Source organism: Balaenoptera acutorostrata, chromosome X, assembly GCF_949987535.1.
Source record: "Balaenoptera acutorostrata chromosome X, mBalAcu1.1, whole genome shotgun sequence".
NCBI lineage: Eukaryota > Metazoa > Chordata > Mammalia > Artiodactyla > Balaenopteridae > Balaenoptera > Balaenoptera acutorostrata.
Genome location: NC_080085.1, coordinates 41499358 through 41518522, shown reverse-complemented (window position 1 = coordinate 41518522; position 19165 = coordinate 41499358). Strand labels below are relative to the sequence as shown.

The following is a 19165-nucleotide window of genomic DNA, read 5'->3' as shown; positions in this document are numbered from 1 at the left end:
AAAAGCTAGTAGAGCTCCATTTCTGGCATGACAATGTGATGAGATTTGTGGATCCATTCCCCAGTGAAACTGGTGAAAATTACTTAAAAAATAAACAAAAAACACTCATTTAAAATCTCTGGAGGGCTTCCCTGGTGGCGCAGTGGTTAAGAATCCGCCTCCCAATATAGGGGACATGGATTCGAGCCCTGGTCCAGGAAGATCCCACATGCCGTGGAGCAACTAAGCCTGTGCACCACAACTACTGAGCCTGTGCTCTAGAGCCTGCAAGCCACAACTACTGAAGCCCGTGTGCCTAGAGCCCATGCTCCACAACAAGAGAAGCCACCTCAATGAGAAGCCCATGCACCGCAACAGAGTAGCCCCCGCTTGCCTCAACTAAAGAAAGCCCGTGCAGCAACGAAGACCCAATACAGCCAAAAATAAATAAATAAATAAATAAAAATAAAGTTCCCTTTAAAAAAATAAAATAAAATCTCTGGAAATGGTCCTAAGGGCATAAAGAAAATGAAGAAGCACTTATTAAAGAAAATCTACTACAACTCAGTACATAAAGTAAGAGTCTATGGTATTTGGACCTAGACCCACTCCCTCCATCCCCGCTCCCAGCACAGATATCACACCAGACTAGTGCAGCCAAGAACACAGAGCTCCCTCTCCTCCAGCTCCCAGTGGTAAAGCTTTCTCCTGGGAAGAGCAGGATGTGTGTTTCTCATCTGGTCCGCAGCTACTGCTGGTTGATGAGGCTAAGTTCCAGACAACTATGGCTGAGAGATGGGGGTTCCCTTCTTCCAGGTGGCCCCCATTCCTGGTATGGAGGCTAAGTCCAGGGGTGTGATACCACCAAGAATACTGAGGCCCTAATTGCCCTGGGCCCAGCTCGTGGGTTCTACATTAGGAGAGGCAAACCTAGGAGACCTGGGGTCACCAGTCAGAGGGAAACACATCATTGTCCCCACCCCCTGCACTAGAGCTGTGGCTCAGAGATTTTGCCTAGGGGGAGAAGTAGGCCATAGAATAGAGGGCTCTAAATCTTCCCCCAATGGAACTGACTTCATTTGCAACAGTGTGTGGAGAAGTCCAAGCCTACGCTAGCATGCTGGAGAGAACCAAGGAAAGAAATAGCTGGGAGGAACCATCCTGGGGTCAGAAGAAATCTCTAATACTGATCTCAGGAACTATCCCTTCAAAGGAGCCCTAATTTGATTGTATCACTTTGGGGAGCAACATATGCCCCAGGGCACTATTAAAAACAACAGCAATCAGTGGAGTTTAACAGCTGGACATGGTCAGGGAAAAGAGTCAGAAAGAGCCCTACCAAAACCACAGTCAATCCCAGGGTGACTGTGGGCATACCAAAGGCTGCATGGCTAAGAAGCAACATCAAGACTTCACACTTCAGGGCAAAGGGTGAGAGTAAATAGGCTTCAATAAAATAATGCAGCCAGTTACTAAAAAAATTCACAAGCAAATAACAATAAAGAGCCCTGAGGGGCGGTGGGGCACCAGTACTGAGTTGCTATGTTACATTATCTAAAATGCCCAGTTTCTAACAAAAAGTTACGAGACATGTAAAGAAACAGGAAAGTATGACCTATACACCAGCAAAAAAGCAGGCAACAGAAACTGCCTGTAAGTGCAACCAGATGTCAGATTTAACAGGCAAAGACTTCAAATTAGCCATGTAAATATGTTCCTAGAACTAAAGAAAACCATGAACCAGGAAAAAAGATGAAGAAAAATGTACAAAGCCTGAGAGAAATGTGGGGTACCATTAAATGCACCAACATATATGTAATGGGAGTGCCACAAGGAGAGAGAGAAAAAAGCAAAAAAAAAATTTTTTTTTAGTGGCTGCAAACTTCCCAATTTAACTGAAAAACATTAATTTGCACATCCAGGAAGCTCAAAAAACTCCAAGTAGTTTATACTACTACTACTACTACTACTACTACTACTACTACTACTACTACTACCACCACCACTACTACTACTACTACTATACTACTGTCTGCAAACAGCTGCACAAATAGATGGCATATCATGGTCAAATTGCTCAAAGCCAGACAAGGAGAAAATCTTGAAAGCGGCAAGGGAAAAATGACTTCTCACTTATAAGGGAACCCCAATAAGATTAACAGCTGACTTCTCATGAAAAACAATGGAAATCAGAAGGCAATGAGATAAGATATTCAAAGTGCTCTGTAGTGATGTTGGCACATATCAGTGAATATATTAAGAATCATGAAACTGTACACTTTAAATGGGTGAACTGTATGGTATGTAAATTATAACTCAATAAAGCTGTTATTTAAAAAAACGAGTAGGATTAGCATAAGTATCAAAATTATTAATCAAATTCTATTTGTCCTACTATCAAAGTCAACTGAATATTTCTTTTCTTAAATTGCGATATAATTGACATATAACACTATGTTAGTTGCAGGTTTATAACATAATAATTCAGTATCTGTATATATTGCAAAATGAAGAATGTTTCTTTAAATAGGATGTTAACCTCCCGTCACATAAATTTTGGGGGCTGTGTTTGGTTCCCAGTGTAAAACTCAAGACATTCAAACACTCTTCTGAAATGCAAACAAAAACAAGTCACAAAACACTTCCCATCAAAAAAGAATATAATTTAAAGTCACAATGAATGTAGAAATTTAAAGATAAAAGTAATATATTTTCTAATTATTCCCCATTGAATGCACAAATCTACCTAGAGTAGCACTTCATTTGTCTGATACCATTGGGATGTTCCATATATGTAAACTTTCCAGATAAATGGTGTGCCCAAACATTTAGAATCCTATTATCAATGGGAACTTTTCTGAAATATCCATTTATTAGTATTCTATTGTTGCAGCAATAAGTTACCACAAACTCAGTAGCTTAAAACTACACAAATTTATTATCTCTAATAGTAAGTTCAGTGGGTTAGAAGTCTAATACAGGTATTCCTAAGCTAAAATCAAGATGTTGGCAGGGCTGTGGTCCTTTCTGGAGGCTCTAGGAGAGAATCCATTTCCTTACCTTTTCCATCTTCTAGAGGCCATTCACATTCCTTGGATCCTGGCCAGCTTCCTCAATCTTCAAAGCCAACAACACTGCATCTCTCTAACCCTGCTTCTATCATTACACCTCATTCTCTGAACTTTCTCTTCTGCCTCCCTCTTCCACTTTTAATAACCCTTGTTATTACATCAGGCTCACCCAGATAATCCAGGATAATGTCCCTACTTTAAAGTCAGCTGATTAGCAACCCTAATTCTCCTTTGCCGTGTAACCTACCATGTTCACAAGTTCCAGGGATTAGGTCATAGCCATCTTAGGGGGCCCATTATTCTGCCTACCACAACCTAATATATTTTGCAGTATTAAAATGAATATACTCCCACACGAATATGCCCAACAGATTTCTGACAGAGGTAGAAAAGTAATCAAATGGAGGAAGATGACCTTTTAAACAAATGGTACTGAAACAATAGGAAAAAAAAAAGAACTTCAACCTAAGTCTCATGCCTTATACAGAAGTTAACTTAAAATGGATCATGGACTTAAATGTAAAAGTAAAAAAACTTTAGAAACACAAAGGAGGAAATCTTCAGGACCTAGGGTTAAGCAAAGAGTTCTTCGATTTGACACCAAAAGCAAGATCTAGCAAAGAAAAATTCACTTTCATCAAAATGAAAAACTTGCTCTGCAGAAGACTGTTAAGAAGATACAGAAACAAGCTACAGAATGGGACAAAATATTTACAAACCACATTTACAACAATGGACTTGTATCCAGAATACGTAAAGAACGTTCAAAACTCAACAGTAAGGAACAAATGATTCAATTTAAAATGGGCAAAAGATTTGAACAGACATTTCACCAAAAAGCATTACAAATGGCAAATAAGCACATGAAAAGAGGTTCAATATCATTAGCCATCAGGGAAATGAAAATTAAAACCACAATGGCTGAAATAAAAAACAGTGAAAATTCAAATGGTGATGATGTGAAGAAACTATATCATTCATACACTGCTGGTGGGAATGTAAATGGTACAGGTATTCTAGAAAACAATTTGGCTATTCCTTTAAAAATTAAACATGTAACTATCACAGGACCCAGCAATTGCACTCTTGGGCATTTACCCCAGAGAAATGGAAATACATGTTCACACAAAAACCTATACACAAATGTTTATAGCAGCTTTGTTCATAATAGTTAAAAACTGGAGACAACCCAGATTTCTTTCAACAGGTGAATGGTTAAACAATCTGTGGTACATCTGGACCGTGGAATACTACTCGGCAATAAAAAGGAACAAAGTACTGATACATGCTACAACGTGAAAAACAAATGTAAAACATGTAAAAAAAACCCCACTTAACAAAAACATTATGCTCAGTGAAAGAAGTCATAAACACCATATCACTTATCATATGATTCCATTTATATGAAATGTCCAGAGTAGGAGCAGGCCTATCTATAGAGACAGGAAGTAGATTAGTGGTTGCCTAGGGTTGGGAGTAAGAACACATACTGACTGCAAATGGGCACAAAGCTTCTTTTTGGGGTGACAGAAATGTTCTAAAATTGGGTAGTAGTGATGGTTGCAAAACTCTGTAAATATATTAAAACCCACTGAATTGTCTACTTAAAATGGATGAATTTTATAGTATGTAAATTATATCTCAATAGAGCTAAAAAAAACCTTTAAAAAATATTGTGACATTTTACAATGAGAAATTTTTAGGTAGAGTCAAGAATAACATCAATAGAAAAATTCTATGTCTACTGAACATAACCTCCATATGGATAGCTTGTACTGGGATTGAAGGCAGCATATGCCATAGAAGAAATACTTTTATTCTCTAAAAACTCTCAGTGAAGAAAGCCAACTGAGTATGGCCCCTCTCTCTTCACTTTCTTGAAAGTTTCAGGAGACCTAAGACTTCTTGTAAGCTAGATACTCCTCTCATCTGAAGTTCTGGTCTTATGAACTCTGGCTAAAAGAGTGTCTCCATTTTCTATAATATTCTCTTCTTTAGATGAGCTACCAAACTGTTCATGACTGAGGGAGGTGCCGATTTTTAAGAATCTGTAAAACCTGGTGCTTTTTTTTCCCCCACGCCACACGGCTTGTGGGATCTTAGTTCCCCGACTGGGGATTGAACACGGGCCCCAGCAGTGAAAGCGCCGAGTCCTAACCACCAGACTGCCAGGGAATTCCCAAATCTGGTGCTTTTTAAACTATTACAGTAACAATCACTTTTTACTATAGATGGAAACAAAAAATCTTTTATTATCAATAAAGAGCCTAGGAAACAGATTAACACCAATAACACCAGTCCTGGAAACTGGGTTGCTTATAATTTTTAGAAAAGAAAACAAAGCAAGCAAATTTTGGGGTCTGGGCTGTTAATGTCCACTGATTTATTTCTGTGACAGCACTGCTGTTTTAATTACTACAGGAAAATGACAAAGAACAGTAAATATCAGCAGAATAATTCCATGATGGCAAATCTTTAGATCTGTCTTTATTACTTCTAATCACAACAACAGTCCTATAAACATCATTATCACCATTTTACAGATGAAATTGGGGCTCAGGAATGTTTAAATGACATGATTGGAGCCACATGGCCACCAGAGGGCAGAGCTCAGGGCACTCCAAGTTGACCCTGAGACCTGAGGCAGGCTGGGGGGTTAACAGCAGGAATGCTGCCCTTTCTAAGCCCAAGACTCCTGAGCATAGCCTTGGAGGCCCACAACGTTCCGGCTCCAATTTGTCAGGCCTCATCAGCTGCTGCCTCCCTGCCTCCTGGCACATGCTATGCCTCATGTGATTCCATGAACATACCATCTTGTTTCATACTTGCCAGCCTTTGGACAGGGCTCTTCCCTCTGCCTACAGTCCCCTGCCTGTTTACCCGGACCATCCCATTTTCCCCCAACCTGGTCCGACCCATTTGTTAGATCTCCTCAGTGAAGTTCCCCAGATACACCTCTCTCACAATTATTCGCTCCTTTGCTTTCTATCCAAGTCTCTATACATGCTTCCGTCCATGTAAAATGCTCTTCATTTGCACTGTAAATATTCTTTACATGGTCAGCCCTGCCACAAGACCACAACCATCTTCAAAGCAGGAACTATGTCACATTCATCTCTTACCCCCAGGTCTCAGCACAGTGTCTTGCACAAGGTAAACATGCCCCACCCACATCCCCTTTACTAGCTAGCATACCCATCTCCCAGGTACTGCTTGTTGGTTGCTAATGGCTCACAGCTGTCCCTTTCCCCAAGGGCTGGAGTCCTGCCAGGGAGATTATACTCTCCCTGTCTCCCTCCCAGGGGCAGCCAGCAGCTCTATACCACCCCAACCATGACCCTAACCAAAACAGGCTAAGGCTAGACTTTCCTAAGACTATATCCTTACTTTAGCTTCTTCCTCTTCCCGGCCTTCTTGTCCTTGCTTCCTTATAAGTTTCTCCTGAGAGCACTCCCTCAACAAATCATGTATGTTCAAATATGGTCTCAGGTTCTGCTTCCAGGCACCCCTAAAGACAACATGTGAAACTTCATTTGGTGGTACACTTTAAAAAGTACTTTAGAATAAAATTTTTTGTTAAGCAAAACCAAAAATAAGTACACTGCAATGTACCTCATTGCCTTACATTTTGATATATTATTCAGCTGTTTATTTTCTAGTCCTCTATTCAGCGTGCAGACTTTACAATGACATTATTTTCTTCCTTACCTCCCACAATGAGTATTCCTTTGTTTTGGCAGAAATGAAATGCGCACCAGCCCTTACCTTGCACCCTTGAGAACAGTAATTTGAAGGCGGTTTTCAGATCTTATTCCTACTATAATCTCAACCAAAATGATTAACAGCATTCTGATTTATCTTAACAGTGACTGTAAGCCAGGCAAAATACAACTGTATAAAGTAAATGCCTTCCTTGGGTGAAACTCCCTCTTAAAGGAGCACTGTCTGGAAGTCAACCCAACTAGGATTACTTGGGACTGGAATCTAAGTCTGTGGTTTGGTGGCTACTTGACTCCCCATTAATGTTCCCACAGAAGAGCAGGCGGCAGGAAAAGCAATTAACTCAAACACAGCCCTTTCTTTCCTTCTATACACCCACCAGACATACTTCTGAAATGCATAGTCAGTTCAAGGAGCCACTATTCACTGCCATCTGTGGGGCCATGCAGCAACTTAAAAATAATCTAAGGCTCTACTTTATACACATTCATACCCTTTGATCCAGGAATTCTACTTCCAACATTCATATTTGAAAAATAATCCAAAACACAGAAAATGATTTATGAACAAAATGTTCATTAAAACTCCCTAATAAAAACAATAGATGAAACCTAGCTATCAAACAAAAGAGGAATACTTAAAGTATATTAATATTATGGTATTTCATTCAATTATTTAAACATGGTACACAGGGAAACATTTATGTTAAAATGTTAAGTGGAAAAACAGTATAAAAATTGGTCTTACAGCAAGATTGCACCTATGAAATAAAATATATAGAAAATAATGAAGGCCATAAACCAATTTACTAACATTAGTTGCATCAATAACACTGAAGTTTTCTGAGTGACAAAAACATTCTTTCTAATTTTTTCCATTCTCCACATTTTTACAGTACACATATAGGACATTTATAATTAGAAAAAACTTCTAAGTTTTCAAGGTATTTGTTCCCCACACCACTCACAAACGATGCAGCTGACCTGAAAAAACTGAAACTATGAAAAGTAGTTGTCACTGTCGTTCAAGATGGACATCAACCAGAGCTGGAAAAAACCCAGAAAAGCACAATACAATCAACTGGATAGAGGAGCCTCCATATTTATAAAGTTAGTCCCAAAAGCACAAAACCTTACAGTTTGGAAAAGACAAATATCTAAAGCAGTGGTTCCCAACTGAAGGCAATTTTGTTCCCCAGGGACAATGTGGCAATATCTGGAGACATTTTTGGTTATCGCAACTGGGAAGGGGCAGCGTTACTGGCATCTTGGGGGTAGAGACCAGGGAGGCTGCTAAACATCCTGCAATGCACAGATTTATCTGGCCCAAAATGTCAATACTGCCAAGGTTGAGAAATCTTGCTCTAAAAGAATGAAGCAGAAATCGATAAGAATCAAGTGTGGAAATTGTTGACTTTATTCACCCAATCACAGAGTTAAAGTAACAAAGGGGCAATCCCTGTAACCTAAAGGCAATTTTATCAAAAAGAAAGCAGGACTTTGAGCAATGTTTAGGGAACTTAGAGAACTCATCAGCTCAAGAAGTGGAACAGAATGAAAATGTAAACAGGTTCAAGAAGGACTGAGATAAAATCAGGGAGGATAAATCCATGATGGTATTTGGAAGTAATCCTTAAGTAAAGAAGCATCTAAAAGTCCAGCTCCCTTAGACTTTCAGGAAAATACCCTTCAGGGCCATTAACAGAGACAGACGTTTGAGTTAGGCCACTGGTCAGACCAGAGCAGCACACTTCTTTTATTCTTAAGGATCAATTCCTGCTCACGTGGGCAAAGAAACTCCCAAACTATTCCTTAAACAGAAATCATAAATACTATAGATGTGTTTCTTGAGCTGATTACCTCTGCTCTGGGGTAAACAATACTAACCCCCTCCACACTGAGACCATTTGAGTCCACTGCCTGTGCTTTAATTCAGAATTCACCCCTCTCTACAAAACAATTCAATCTATCACTGTTTCAGTGTTGTGGAAACAAACCTTCCCTTCAAGCCTGTTCACCTCAAATATCTTTTATCTTTACCACATTTCAGTACTCCAGTAACTAAAACCATAAATATTTAATTGAGTAAACAAAAAATAATCCGAAGAAAAAGAACATATCCTACATATTTTACTGCTTCTCCTTACCCCCCACAAATCTTTGTCTTTAAAAAAGAAGAGATACCAGAAATTGGAGTCGGTGAACTTTTCTGTACTTTTTAAAAGAAGACTGCTTTCATCTCAGTCATTTTAAAGCTTGTTTTTAAAAATTAAGACACATCGTGTGACTCATGAGTCCCCTGTGACCAGATAAGGAGTCTGGAGGTCAACTCTTTCCCAAAGCCCTCAAAAAGCATTAAAGAAAAAAGAAGAAAATACCAGTTTACCTAGGCAGGTTCCTGCCACTCAGTCAAGTATTTCTATGTCAACCACAGTTATCCCTGTTGCCAGGAAACAGGCTTACCCTCTTTAATGTTAACAAATTATTTGGGAATTTCAAACCTCCTGAGTAGAAATCATCTTGCATGGGAAGGCCACATTGGGAAGGGAGTTTAAATCAGGGTTCAGCAAACTTTTTCTGTAAAGGACCAGATAGCAAACATGTTTGGCTTTGTGGGCCATATGGTCTCTGTGGCAATTACTCAAATCTGCTATTGTAGCATGAAAGCAGCCACAGACAGTACATAAACAAATGATCACGGCTCTGTCCCAATAAAACTTTATTATACTAAAATTCAAATTTCATATTTTCACATGTCATGAAATATTATTCTTCATTTTTCAACCACTTAAAAATGTTAAAAACCATTCTTAGCTCGCAGGCCATACAAAAACAGGTGGTAGGCTAGATTTGGCTCACAGGCCATAGCTTGCCAACCTCTGGTCTAAACTACAAGAAACCTTTCTTTTAATGAAAGAAAGAATACTGAAAATTGGAAGCATACAACTGAATTATCACTTTCCTAACACCGCCCCCTCCTTCCCAATCTCTCAGCCCACTGTTTGGCTAATACAGACCTCACTGGAAGGTTTCAGCTTGGGTGGCCTATTCTGTGACGTTATCTTGACAAATTTTAATGGTCCTAGACCCTTTCTAAATTAAAATCTGTTTTATGCCTTTTAAGCAAAAAGGCCCCAGTTCTAATAACTTTTTAAAAAGTAGCAGTACGTTCCCTTTCTTTCTTTCTTTGTTTCTTTTTTGACTGCGCCGCATGGCTTGTGGGATCTTAGTTCCCTGACCAGGAACTGAACCCGGGCCACGGCAGTGAAATCATCAAGTCCTAACCAGTGGACCACCAGGGAATTCCCTACATTTTCTTTTTGATTTATATACATATATTCAATAATTTCAACTACCCAGATAAATAAGTAGGCTTGGCATCTTAAGAATAAAGAGATACATGTACAAAGCATAAATCCTTTTAAGATAAAATACCATTTGCAAATAAGACCTCTTAAGAATAAAGTAAATCAACAAGAATAACTTTTACTATGAAATACTTAATTCTTTCTCCAGATAGAAACTCAAACAATTTTTTAAAAATAATGATTTCCATTATGTCTTACCTCTTGCTGTGAGTTGCTTCCACATTAAAATTTAGGCACATGTACCCCTAATACATTTACAATAACATCTACCTGATTTAAAGTGATCATCAGAATTTATTAGGAGAAAAATACCTTTATCCCAGGTTTTAGAAACAATAACAGGTCTCACATGTAAGGTCAAACAAACAAACAACCCCAAACTTACTGAGCAAGTGCAAATCCACCGTACATCAACTGTTAATACTGTGTTAATAAAGGGCAGGCACTGCACTGGCTACCAGAATGGAAAAACCAAGTCCTTCGGCTCCCTCAGAGCCAGGGTCACAAGACCAGGTGCACTAGACACACTGTTACTATGGCTTGGGTGATCACAGCCTAAAGCTGGTGACCAATGATGTGTGACAAACCAATCAGAGGGGGTTTTGGGGGTTAATCCCAAATCAATCAAGGTGGTGTGGGTGTGAAGTGGAGGGGGGTTGCAGTTGGGAACAGTTCACCTCAGGTCAGGGCTATACTGATGGCAAAAGGGCAGTCAGGCAGGGAAGTTAACATACAAGGGAAAGGATCAGCACTGACTTTGAGGGCAACAAAAAGTGAGAGAAAATGAAACGGCTACAAATTTTCCTCAGGAGAAATGAAAGGGGTGGGCCATAGACGCCAACACCGGTTAAACCCTGAGAAAATTATCTGGCCTCCACAGCAGAGGTTCTCAATTCCCATTAAACATTGGTATCACCTGGGGAGATTGTAAAATCCCAATGCCCAAACTGCACCCATCACCAATTAAGTCAGAATCTCTTTTCAAAGAACCAGCTTTTGGATTCATTGTTTTTCTCTACTGTTTTTGTTTTCAATTACATTAACTTCTCTCTTCTTTATTATTTCCTTCCTCCAGCTTGCTCTGGGTTTATTTTGCTCTTCTTTTTTCTATTTTCTCAAGGTGGAAGCTTAGATAATTCATTTGCGACCTTTCATCTATTCCTCATATAAGCATTTAGTGCTATAAATTTCCACTCAGTACTGATTTAGCTACAACCTACAAGTTTTGATATGCTGTATTTTCATTTTCATTAAGGTCAGTATATTTTTTTATTTTCCTGAGACTTCCTCCTTGACCCATGGATTAATAAGAAGTGTGTTGTTTAATTTCCAAGTGTTTGAAGACTTTCCTGTAGTCTGTTTTTCATTTCTAGTTTGATTCCATTATGGTCAGAGAATATACTCTGTATGATTTTAATTCTTTTATATTTGTTGGGGTTTGTTTTATGACCTGGGATATAGTCTATCTTGGTGAATGTTACATGTGCACTTGAAAAGTAAGTATATAATGCTATTGAAGTTCCCACCAATAACTGTGGATTTATGTCTATTTCTCAATTATGTTCAGTTTTGTTTCATGTTCTTTGAAGCTCTGTTGTTTGGTGCGTACACATTTAAGATTGCCCTGTCTTCTGGGTGGATTGACCCTTTGAATCATTATGTAGTGCTCCTCTTTGTCCTTTGTAATTTTCTTTGCTCTGATGTCTAATTTATCTGATATTAGTATAGCCACCCCAGCTTTCTTTTGATTGGCATTTGCATGGTATGTCTTTTTCCATCTATTTACATTTAAACTACCTATATCATTGCATTTAACTGGAATACGGTGAAATGTGTCTACCCCATCTTGTTTGGAACAGGAAATTTGCTCTCTATATTATTTTTGCAACTCCTCTCTAAACTTAGACATGGTATCTCAAAATCTTTTATTTCAAAATAAAAAATTTAACTGTTAAAAAGTAAGTATATGATTAAAAGGGCATTTTTATTCATGTTCTTAACATGTTCGGAAAGTATTAAATTGCGAAAGGAAAAGAATCAACCTGTGCACTTGTGAGATTTTCACTTACTGCACTCTCCCAGAGCAAGGAAACAAACAGGCTAAGAAACGGGTAAAACTTACAGGCCTGGGGGTAACTGGGAGGCTGCTCCCCTATCCGTGGGCCATAAGAAGGAAAGTCAGTTGGTAACAAGGATGCAACTATTTTTCCTTAAAAGATAAATATTCACCACACCTGGTGCTTATTCTTGGGGGCGGGGGAGCTGTTTTTTCCAGTACTTGCATTTTTTAGTTTCCCTGTATGGATTTGTTGTTTTACTACTTATTAGCATTTTCAAAAGGTCAACAGAGAGAATTTAAAATGTATAACTTGAAAAGGAATACAAGTCTAATTAATTAGTTATACCACTTGTTAGTTCTGTAACAGAAATGAGAAAGTTGGAAAGTACTGACTAAAATGTGGCTTTCTGAGAATTAGTTGAGTTCAGTAATTTATGCTGTTCATGCTTCAGTACCCCAGGAAGCCAGATTTGGATACAGATAAGTAGTCATTTGAGACAAACAGCAAAGTTTACCCCTGAATTGTTTTAAATGCTACCCAAAAGGGCCACTAAAAGATCTAAGATGAGGACTAGAGAGCATAGATGGAAACTAATTATCTCCTCTTGGCCCTAAAAAACCAAACTTCTATATAAACTAAAAGCATCCATATAGGAATATGAATCACTGAGAGAGAAAAGGAAACATTTTTCTTCTCTATCCATTTCTTCTATAATCTCAGTGCTATTTTAATTATTCCAAGTAACAGTGTTTTACAAAAATGATGGACAGATAAAAAAAAACCTCTCAAAAATTTGAAATAAGGGCTCTGTTGTGTGTGGAAAGTGACTACCTTGTCAAAAATACCTGTGAACCCAGACCATGGTTGACTGTCATAGTGATGAAACGTTCCTGGACACCGAGCCTCAATATTTTCTTATCTAAGAATGTGCAGTTTAATGTCATCCTTCAAGATCAAAGGCACATAAGTTAACTTGGCCCATTGATTTGATCAATCTATGGAGAGCTGCCAGGCAACACAAGTCCACAGAATAACTCATTAGTTTATAATGCTTAAATCAACTTTGGGCAAAGTGTTGAGAACTGAACAGAGACTAAAACACCCAAAGACGCTCACCAACATATCTTTCTACACAGCTGACTAGAAAACATCTAATCTCTATTCGACCACTCCAGTGACAGGGAGCAACTATTTAACAAGGCAATCCATTCTAATTTTTAGACAGCTCTAAACAAAGAATAACTTTCTATGAAGAGAAAAAAATCTGCCTTTATACTAAATTTTTACCTGTTAACAGATTTCAATCTCTCCCTACCTTTATTCCCAAATTATCTCTTGACCGTACATCATTTTTCTCTATTCAATACCTAATCTCCTTCTTTCTCTTCTCTTGCAAACTCCTCAAAATGTAGTCTATGGTCTGTCTTCCCTTCCTTGCTCTCAGTCACTCCTCAATTGCCTTCTACAGAGTTCTTGAAAAAGTCACCAGTGTGTGCACATTTCCCAACCCTCATCTCTAAGTACCTGTATGCTGCATTTGACATACTGATCACTTAGTCCCTCCCTCCCACTATCCCTCTTGAAACAGCTGCCTTGGTTTCCAAAGGCTTTTTTTTCCGGGTTCCCTGTATTGCTCCCTAATATCCTTTTCTTCCTCTAACCATCTTTTGATGGTGTTTCCCCAAAGTGCCCTACTACACTAAACCCATGCTATGGCTCCCAGAATAGAAAGAAAGAGGGATGCGGGAGGGAGGAAGGAAAGGAAAAGATAAAAAAGAAAAAAAAAATCTAACACCACCCCCCTACCCACGCCCCCGCCCCCCCCCCACCAACCAAACACATCAACCTGAAAGGAGATCAACACTAAGGCCACTACCTTCTTTTCTCCACTGGTTCTTCCTCCCTTCTAGGGGTCTCAGTTGGCACCCTCTATGTAGTTACAAAATCTAGAAAGAATCTCTTAACTCTTTCCTTTCTCTCATCCTGGAACACCCTCATCAAACCCTGCCAAGTTAACGTCTGAAATAGTCTTCTAAATCAATAGTCCCATCCCATTTTAGCCTTCATTTTCCTAGGTTGGGACTTAACCATCTCCTGAAACTGAGACTGCAACAGCAGCTTCCTAACTGGTCTTGGGGCTCCTGATCTTGTTGCCCTCAAATTCACCCTCCACCCAAATGCCAGAAACTTACCTGAAACACAAATTCGACCATGCCCCTTCATTGTTGAGACTTCAATGGCTTCCCTTTGCTCCTAGATCTTTATCAAGGTCCTCATCAAGGCCAACAAGGTCCTCCACAGTCAAGCTACACCTACTTCTGCAGCTTTATTCCTAAACACACTATGCTCCAGTTTTATGCTCTAACAATGCTGAACCTCTGTAGTTCCCACACCCATGTTGCATCTCACCCTTATGCTTTATATAATCATACTATCCCTTCTGCCTGGAAGGCTCTCTTCTAACTTCCTCACTTTGCAAACACATAAACTCATCCTTATAAGGCTTAGCAAACATGTCACCTCTTCTAAAAAGCCTCCCTTGTCTGACTCACCCCCTTGACAATCTCAACAGCAGTATGCTCTGAGTGGGCTGTGTACAGCACCATCACTAACATAAACTATTTTGTAATCATTGATATATATTTTAAAATCTCCAACTAGAATATGAGTTCCTACCAGGTATGGCTAGATTTTTTAAAAACTTATAATGCAAGTTATTCTTGCTTTAGCTCTTTGAAAATAAACTTTAAAGTCACTCTAAAATGATTCTCATTGGGAGTAAATTTATTTGCTGGGTGCTAATTTGGACAACTGTTCTCACTTTGAAATTTTAGTTAGTAAGCTAACCTTGGAGGAAGTTCATTTCCCTCCTTCTTCATTCACCCTCTCCATTGAGAGCTGCTTCCTCCCAGCATTCTCAATCCCATCCTACCAATAGGGATAAAAGTACAGATTTAGACAGTAAGCCAATAATACATTTGCATCTGGCCCCGAGTCTCTCTCTGCTCTCCTGCCTGCCACTACAAATATAAGTAACATGTTTTTCCGTCTCTGTTCATGAGCAATCCTTGACTTTGCACAGCCAGGGATCATTTCCTCCGATCACTGAGTGCTTTGATTTCCACTGTCTATAGAAATACAATTCCCAGCCATCTCTACCTTTCTCTGGATCTAGAGTCCAGTACATCAGTAACTAGCGGCCCATGACTAACAATCTCCACTTACTGTTTGATCTGTTTCTCGTCCAGAGATTTACCTTTTCTTGATCACAGATATGTCTTTCTAATTTTTTATTTTATCTATTGTCACTTTATTTAGAGAGGAGATATGAGTTTGAAGCATGAAATCAGAGCTATCTTGGCCAAAAGCCCTTAGGTTTAAATTTTACAAGTACTACAAAATCTTTTAGAGCAGGGGTCAGCAAACTATGGCCTGTAGGCCAAATCTAGCTCACTGCTTGTTTTTGGTATGGCCCATGAGCTAAGAATGGCCTTTACATTTTTTAATTGTTGAAAAAAATCAAAAGGATATTTTATGACATGTAAAAATTATGTAAAATTCTTATTTCAGTGTCCATGAAAAAAGTTTTATTGGAATACAGCCATGCCCATTTATTTATTCTGTTCCAGTTTATCAATTGCTATGTAACCACTGTAAAATATAGTGGCATAAAGCAACCATCATTTTATCATCTCACAAATTCTGTGAATCGGGAATTCAGGTGACAAACAGCAAGGATGGTGTTTTTCTACTCCATGATGTCTGGGATCTCAGCTGCAAAGACTCAAAACAGCTGGAATCATCTGGAGGATTCTTCACTTCACTCAGCTGGACCCTTTGACAGGGATGACTGGGCTTGGCAGAGAGCACCTCTGAAGTGCCCACACAAGGCCTCTCAGCACAGTAGTCTCAGGGTAGTCAGGCTTCTTACATGGCAGCTACAGGGTTCCCAGCATAAATGTTCTAATGAACAAGGCAGAAGCTGCACTGTATGTTATAACTTAGCCTCAGAAGTCACATACTCTGCTTTATTGGTTGAAGCAGTCACAAGCACACCCAGATTTAACTCGAAGGAGACATAGGCCCTACCTCCTGATGAGACTAATGTCAAAGAATCTGTGGCTTCGTTTTAAATCTCCATTTATGTTCTTCATGTCATTTAGTAGCAAGGATCCAGTTAGTGACTTTGATTTAAAATGTGAGGCACTCTTCAATAAGTGGTGCTGGGAAAACTGGACAGCTACATGTAATAGAGTGAAATTAGAACACTCCCTAACACCATACACAAAAATAAACTCAAAATGGTTTAAAGACCTAAATGTAAGACTGGACACTATCAAACTCTTAGAGGAAAACACAGGCAGAACACTCTATGACATAAATCACAGCAAGATCCTTTTTGACCCAACTCCTAGAGAAGTGGAAGTAAAAACAAAAATAAACAAATGGGACCTAATGAAACTTCAAAGCTTTTGCACAGCAAAGGAAACCATAAACAAGACCAAAAGACAACCCTCAGAATGGGAGAAAATATTTGCAAATGAAGCAACTGACAAAGGATTAATCTCCAAAATTTACAAGCAGCTCATGTAGCTCAATATCCAAAAAACAAACAACCCAATTCAAAAATGGGCAGAAGACTTAAATAGACATTTCTCCAAAGAAGATATACAGATTGCCAACAAACACATGAAAGAATGCTCAACATCACTAATCATTAGAGAAATGCACATCAAAAGTACAATGAGGTATCACCTCACACCAGTCAGAATGGCCATCATCAAAAAATCTACAAACAATAAATGCTGGAGAGGGTGTGGAGAAAAGGGAACCCTCTTGCACTGTTGGTGGGAATGTAAATGGATACAGCCATTATGGAGGACAGTATGGAGGTTCCTTAAAAAACTAAAAATAGAACTACCCTATGACCAGCAATCCCACTACTGGGCCTATACCCTGAGAAAACCATAATTCAAAAAGAGTCATGTACCACAATGTTCATTGCAGCTCTATTTGCAATAGCCAGGACATGGAAGCAACCTAAGTGTCCATCGACAGATGAATGGATAAAGAAGATGTGGCACATATATACAATGGAATATTGCTCAGCCATAGAAAGAAATGAAATTGAGTTATCTGTAGTGAGGTGGATGGACCTAGAGTCTGTTATACAGAGTGAAGTAAGTCAGAAAGAGAAAAACAAATACCATATGCTAACACATATATATGGACTCTAAAAAAAAAAAAGGTTCTGAAGAACCTAGGGGCAGGACAGGAATAAAGACGCAGACGTAGAGAATGGACTTGAGGACATGGGGAGGGGGAAGGGTAAGCTGGGACAAAGTGAGAGAGTGGCATGGATTAATATATACTACCAAATGTAAAATAGATAGCTAGTGGGAAGCAGCCGCATAGCACAGGGAGATCAGCTTGGTGCTTTGTGACCACCTAGAGGGGTGGGATAGGGAGGGTGGGAGGGAGACGCAAGAGGGAGGAGATATGGGGATATATGTATACGTATAGCTGATTGACTTTGTTATAAAGCAGAAACTAACACACCATTGTAAAGCAATTATACTCCAATAAAGATGTTTAAAAAAATAAAATGAAATGTGAGGCACATTCAGGTATCAGAGCATCCAAGTCCCCCCCCAAAACTCAACTTCACAAAAGGACTAACATCATGGCCCTGACTTGTGAACGATTTTAATACTTTCTTATTTGTTTTTGATCAGTCTTTAACCCTGTGAATACGAATTATGTGAATATACAGAGCACATGAGTTTTAAATGTTACAGGAGTAACTGAAGCCTTTAAGAAGAGTAATCTGTATTTGTCTGATAGAGAGCAAAAATGGTCTCAATTCTCCACCTTCTTCTTTATCTATGTCCTTTCAAGGTGATTTTGAAGCTCCTTCCCATTCCCTGAACCTGGACTGGCTTTATGACTTGCATAGGCCAACCGAATGCAGCAGAGGTGATGCTGTGCCAGTTCTAAGCCTAGGCCTCAAGAGGCCTTGCTGCTTCTATTCAGTCTTAGAAACCTGCCCAGCTATCATGAAAACAAGCCTGGGCTAGCCTGCTGCAGGATAACAGATGTATAGCCCAGTACTCCTACCCTCTACCATTGTCCCAGTTGACAGCCAGCCAACCTCAGAAGCAGAGCTCCCTGCTGACCTGTAGCTGACCACAGACATAAGGGAGACCAGCTAAGAACAGAACTGCTCAGCTGAACCGCCCAAATGGCCAACTTACAGAATAATGAGCTAAATAGATAATTACCATTTTGAGCCACTAACTTTTGAAGTGGCTAGATGTACAGCAAGAGTTAATTGACAGAATTTAGAAGTCAGTTTTTAATGATTAAATATAGAATGGAAATTTCATCACACACCACAGTCCTACTACACTGAATCACTTTAGACATTGAATAATTCTCCAAAGCAGGCACTACTGCTGGGCTCCACTGAGAAGGGCACTCTAGCTAATGCCAAGATCACAGAGGGGGTCAAACACCTGACCCCAAAGAAGAAATTTGTAATAACGGCCATGCAAATAACAAATGTCACTCCATACGCAAGTCTCTCATCCTACCTGATGCCAAAGTAGCCATAAGGTACCTCCTCAGACCAGAGGTAGTGGCACCTGCAATCAGCAGTTAACCAGTTAACTAGTTAATATGTCCCACACTGCTAATATCTCACCTGAAGAGAACTTAGCATTGCCATTAGAATCCCTATTCTTTTTAGTTATAATCCCCATCCTCTATTTGCACACTGTTACCCTTCAGTGCATTCCAGTAAAGACAGGGCAGTTACCAACTCAAAAGATTAATTACACAGATGTATGTAACTATGAAGTAATTTAAAAAAAACAAATATACCAGAATTCACACATCCAATTACAGGCTGACTTCCAAGAGACCCTCTGAGGCAAATGCAATTCCTCAAAACACTTAGGACATTTTCT

At 39.2% G+C, this 19165-nt stretch overlaps 1 protein-coding gene across 11 annotated transcripts in view; it reads right to left on the bottom strand.

Moving 5' to 3' along the window:
• JADE3 (jade family PHD finger 3) overlaps positions 1 to 19165 on the bottom strand; it is a 181114-nt gene that overhangs the window by 71897 nt on the left and 90052 nt on the right. Inside the window, exon 1 of one of the 11 annotated variants that reach the window (XM_057538124.1) lies at positions 6438 to 6518. The exons of 9 other annotated variants lie outside the window; for them this stretch is intronic. The gene's annotated coding sequence lies outside the window, so the exon portion shown is untranslated. Of the gene's footprint in view, positions 1 to 3039; positions 3059 to 6437; positions 6519 to 19165 lie in introns of those variants that run through there. One more of the 11 variants, XM_057538128.1, reaches the window with a different exon arrangement.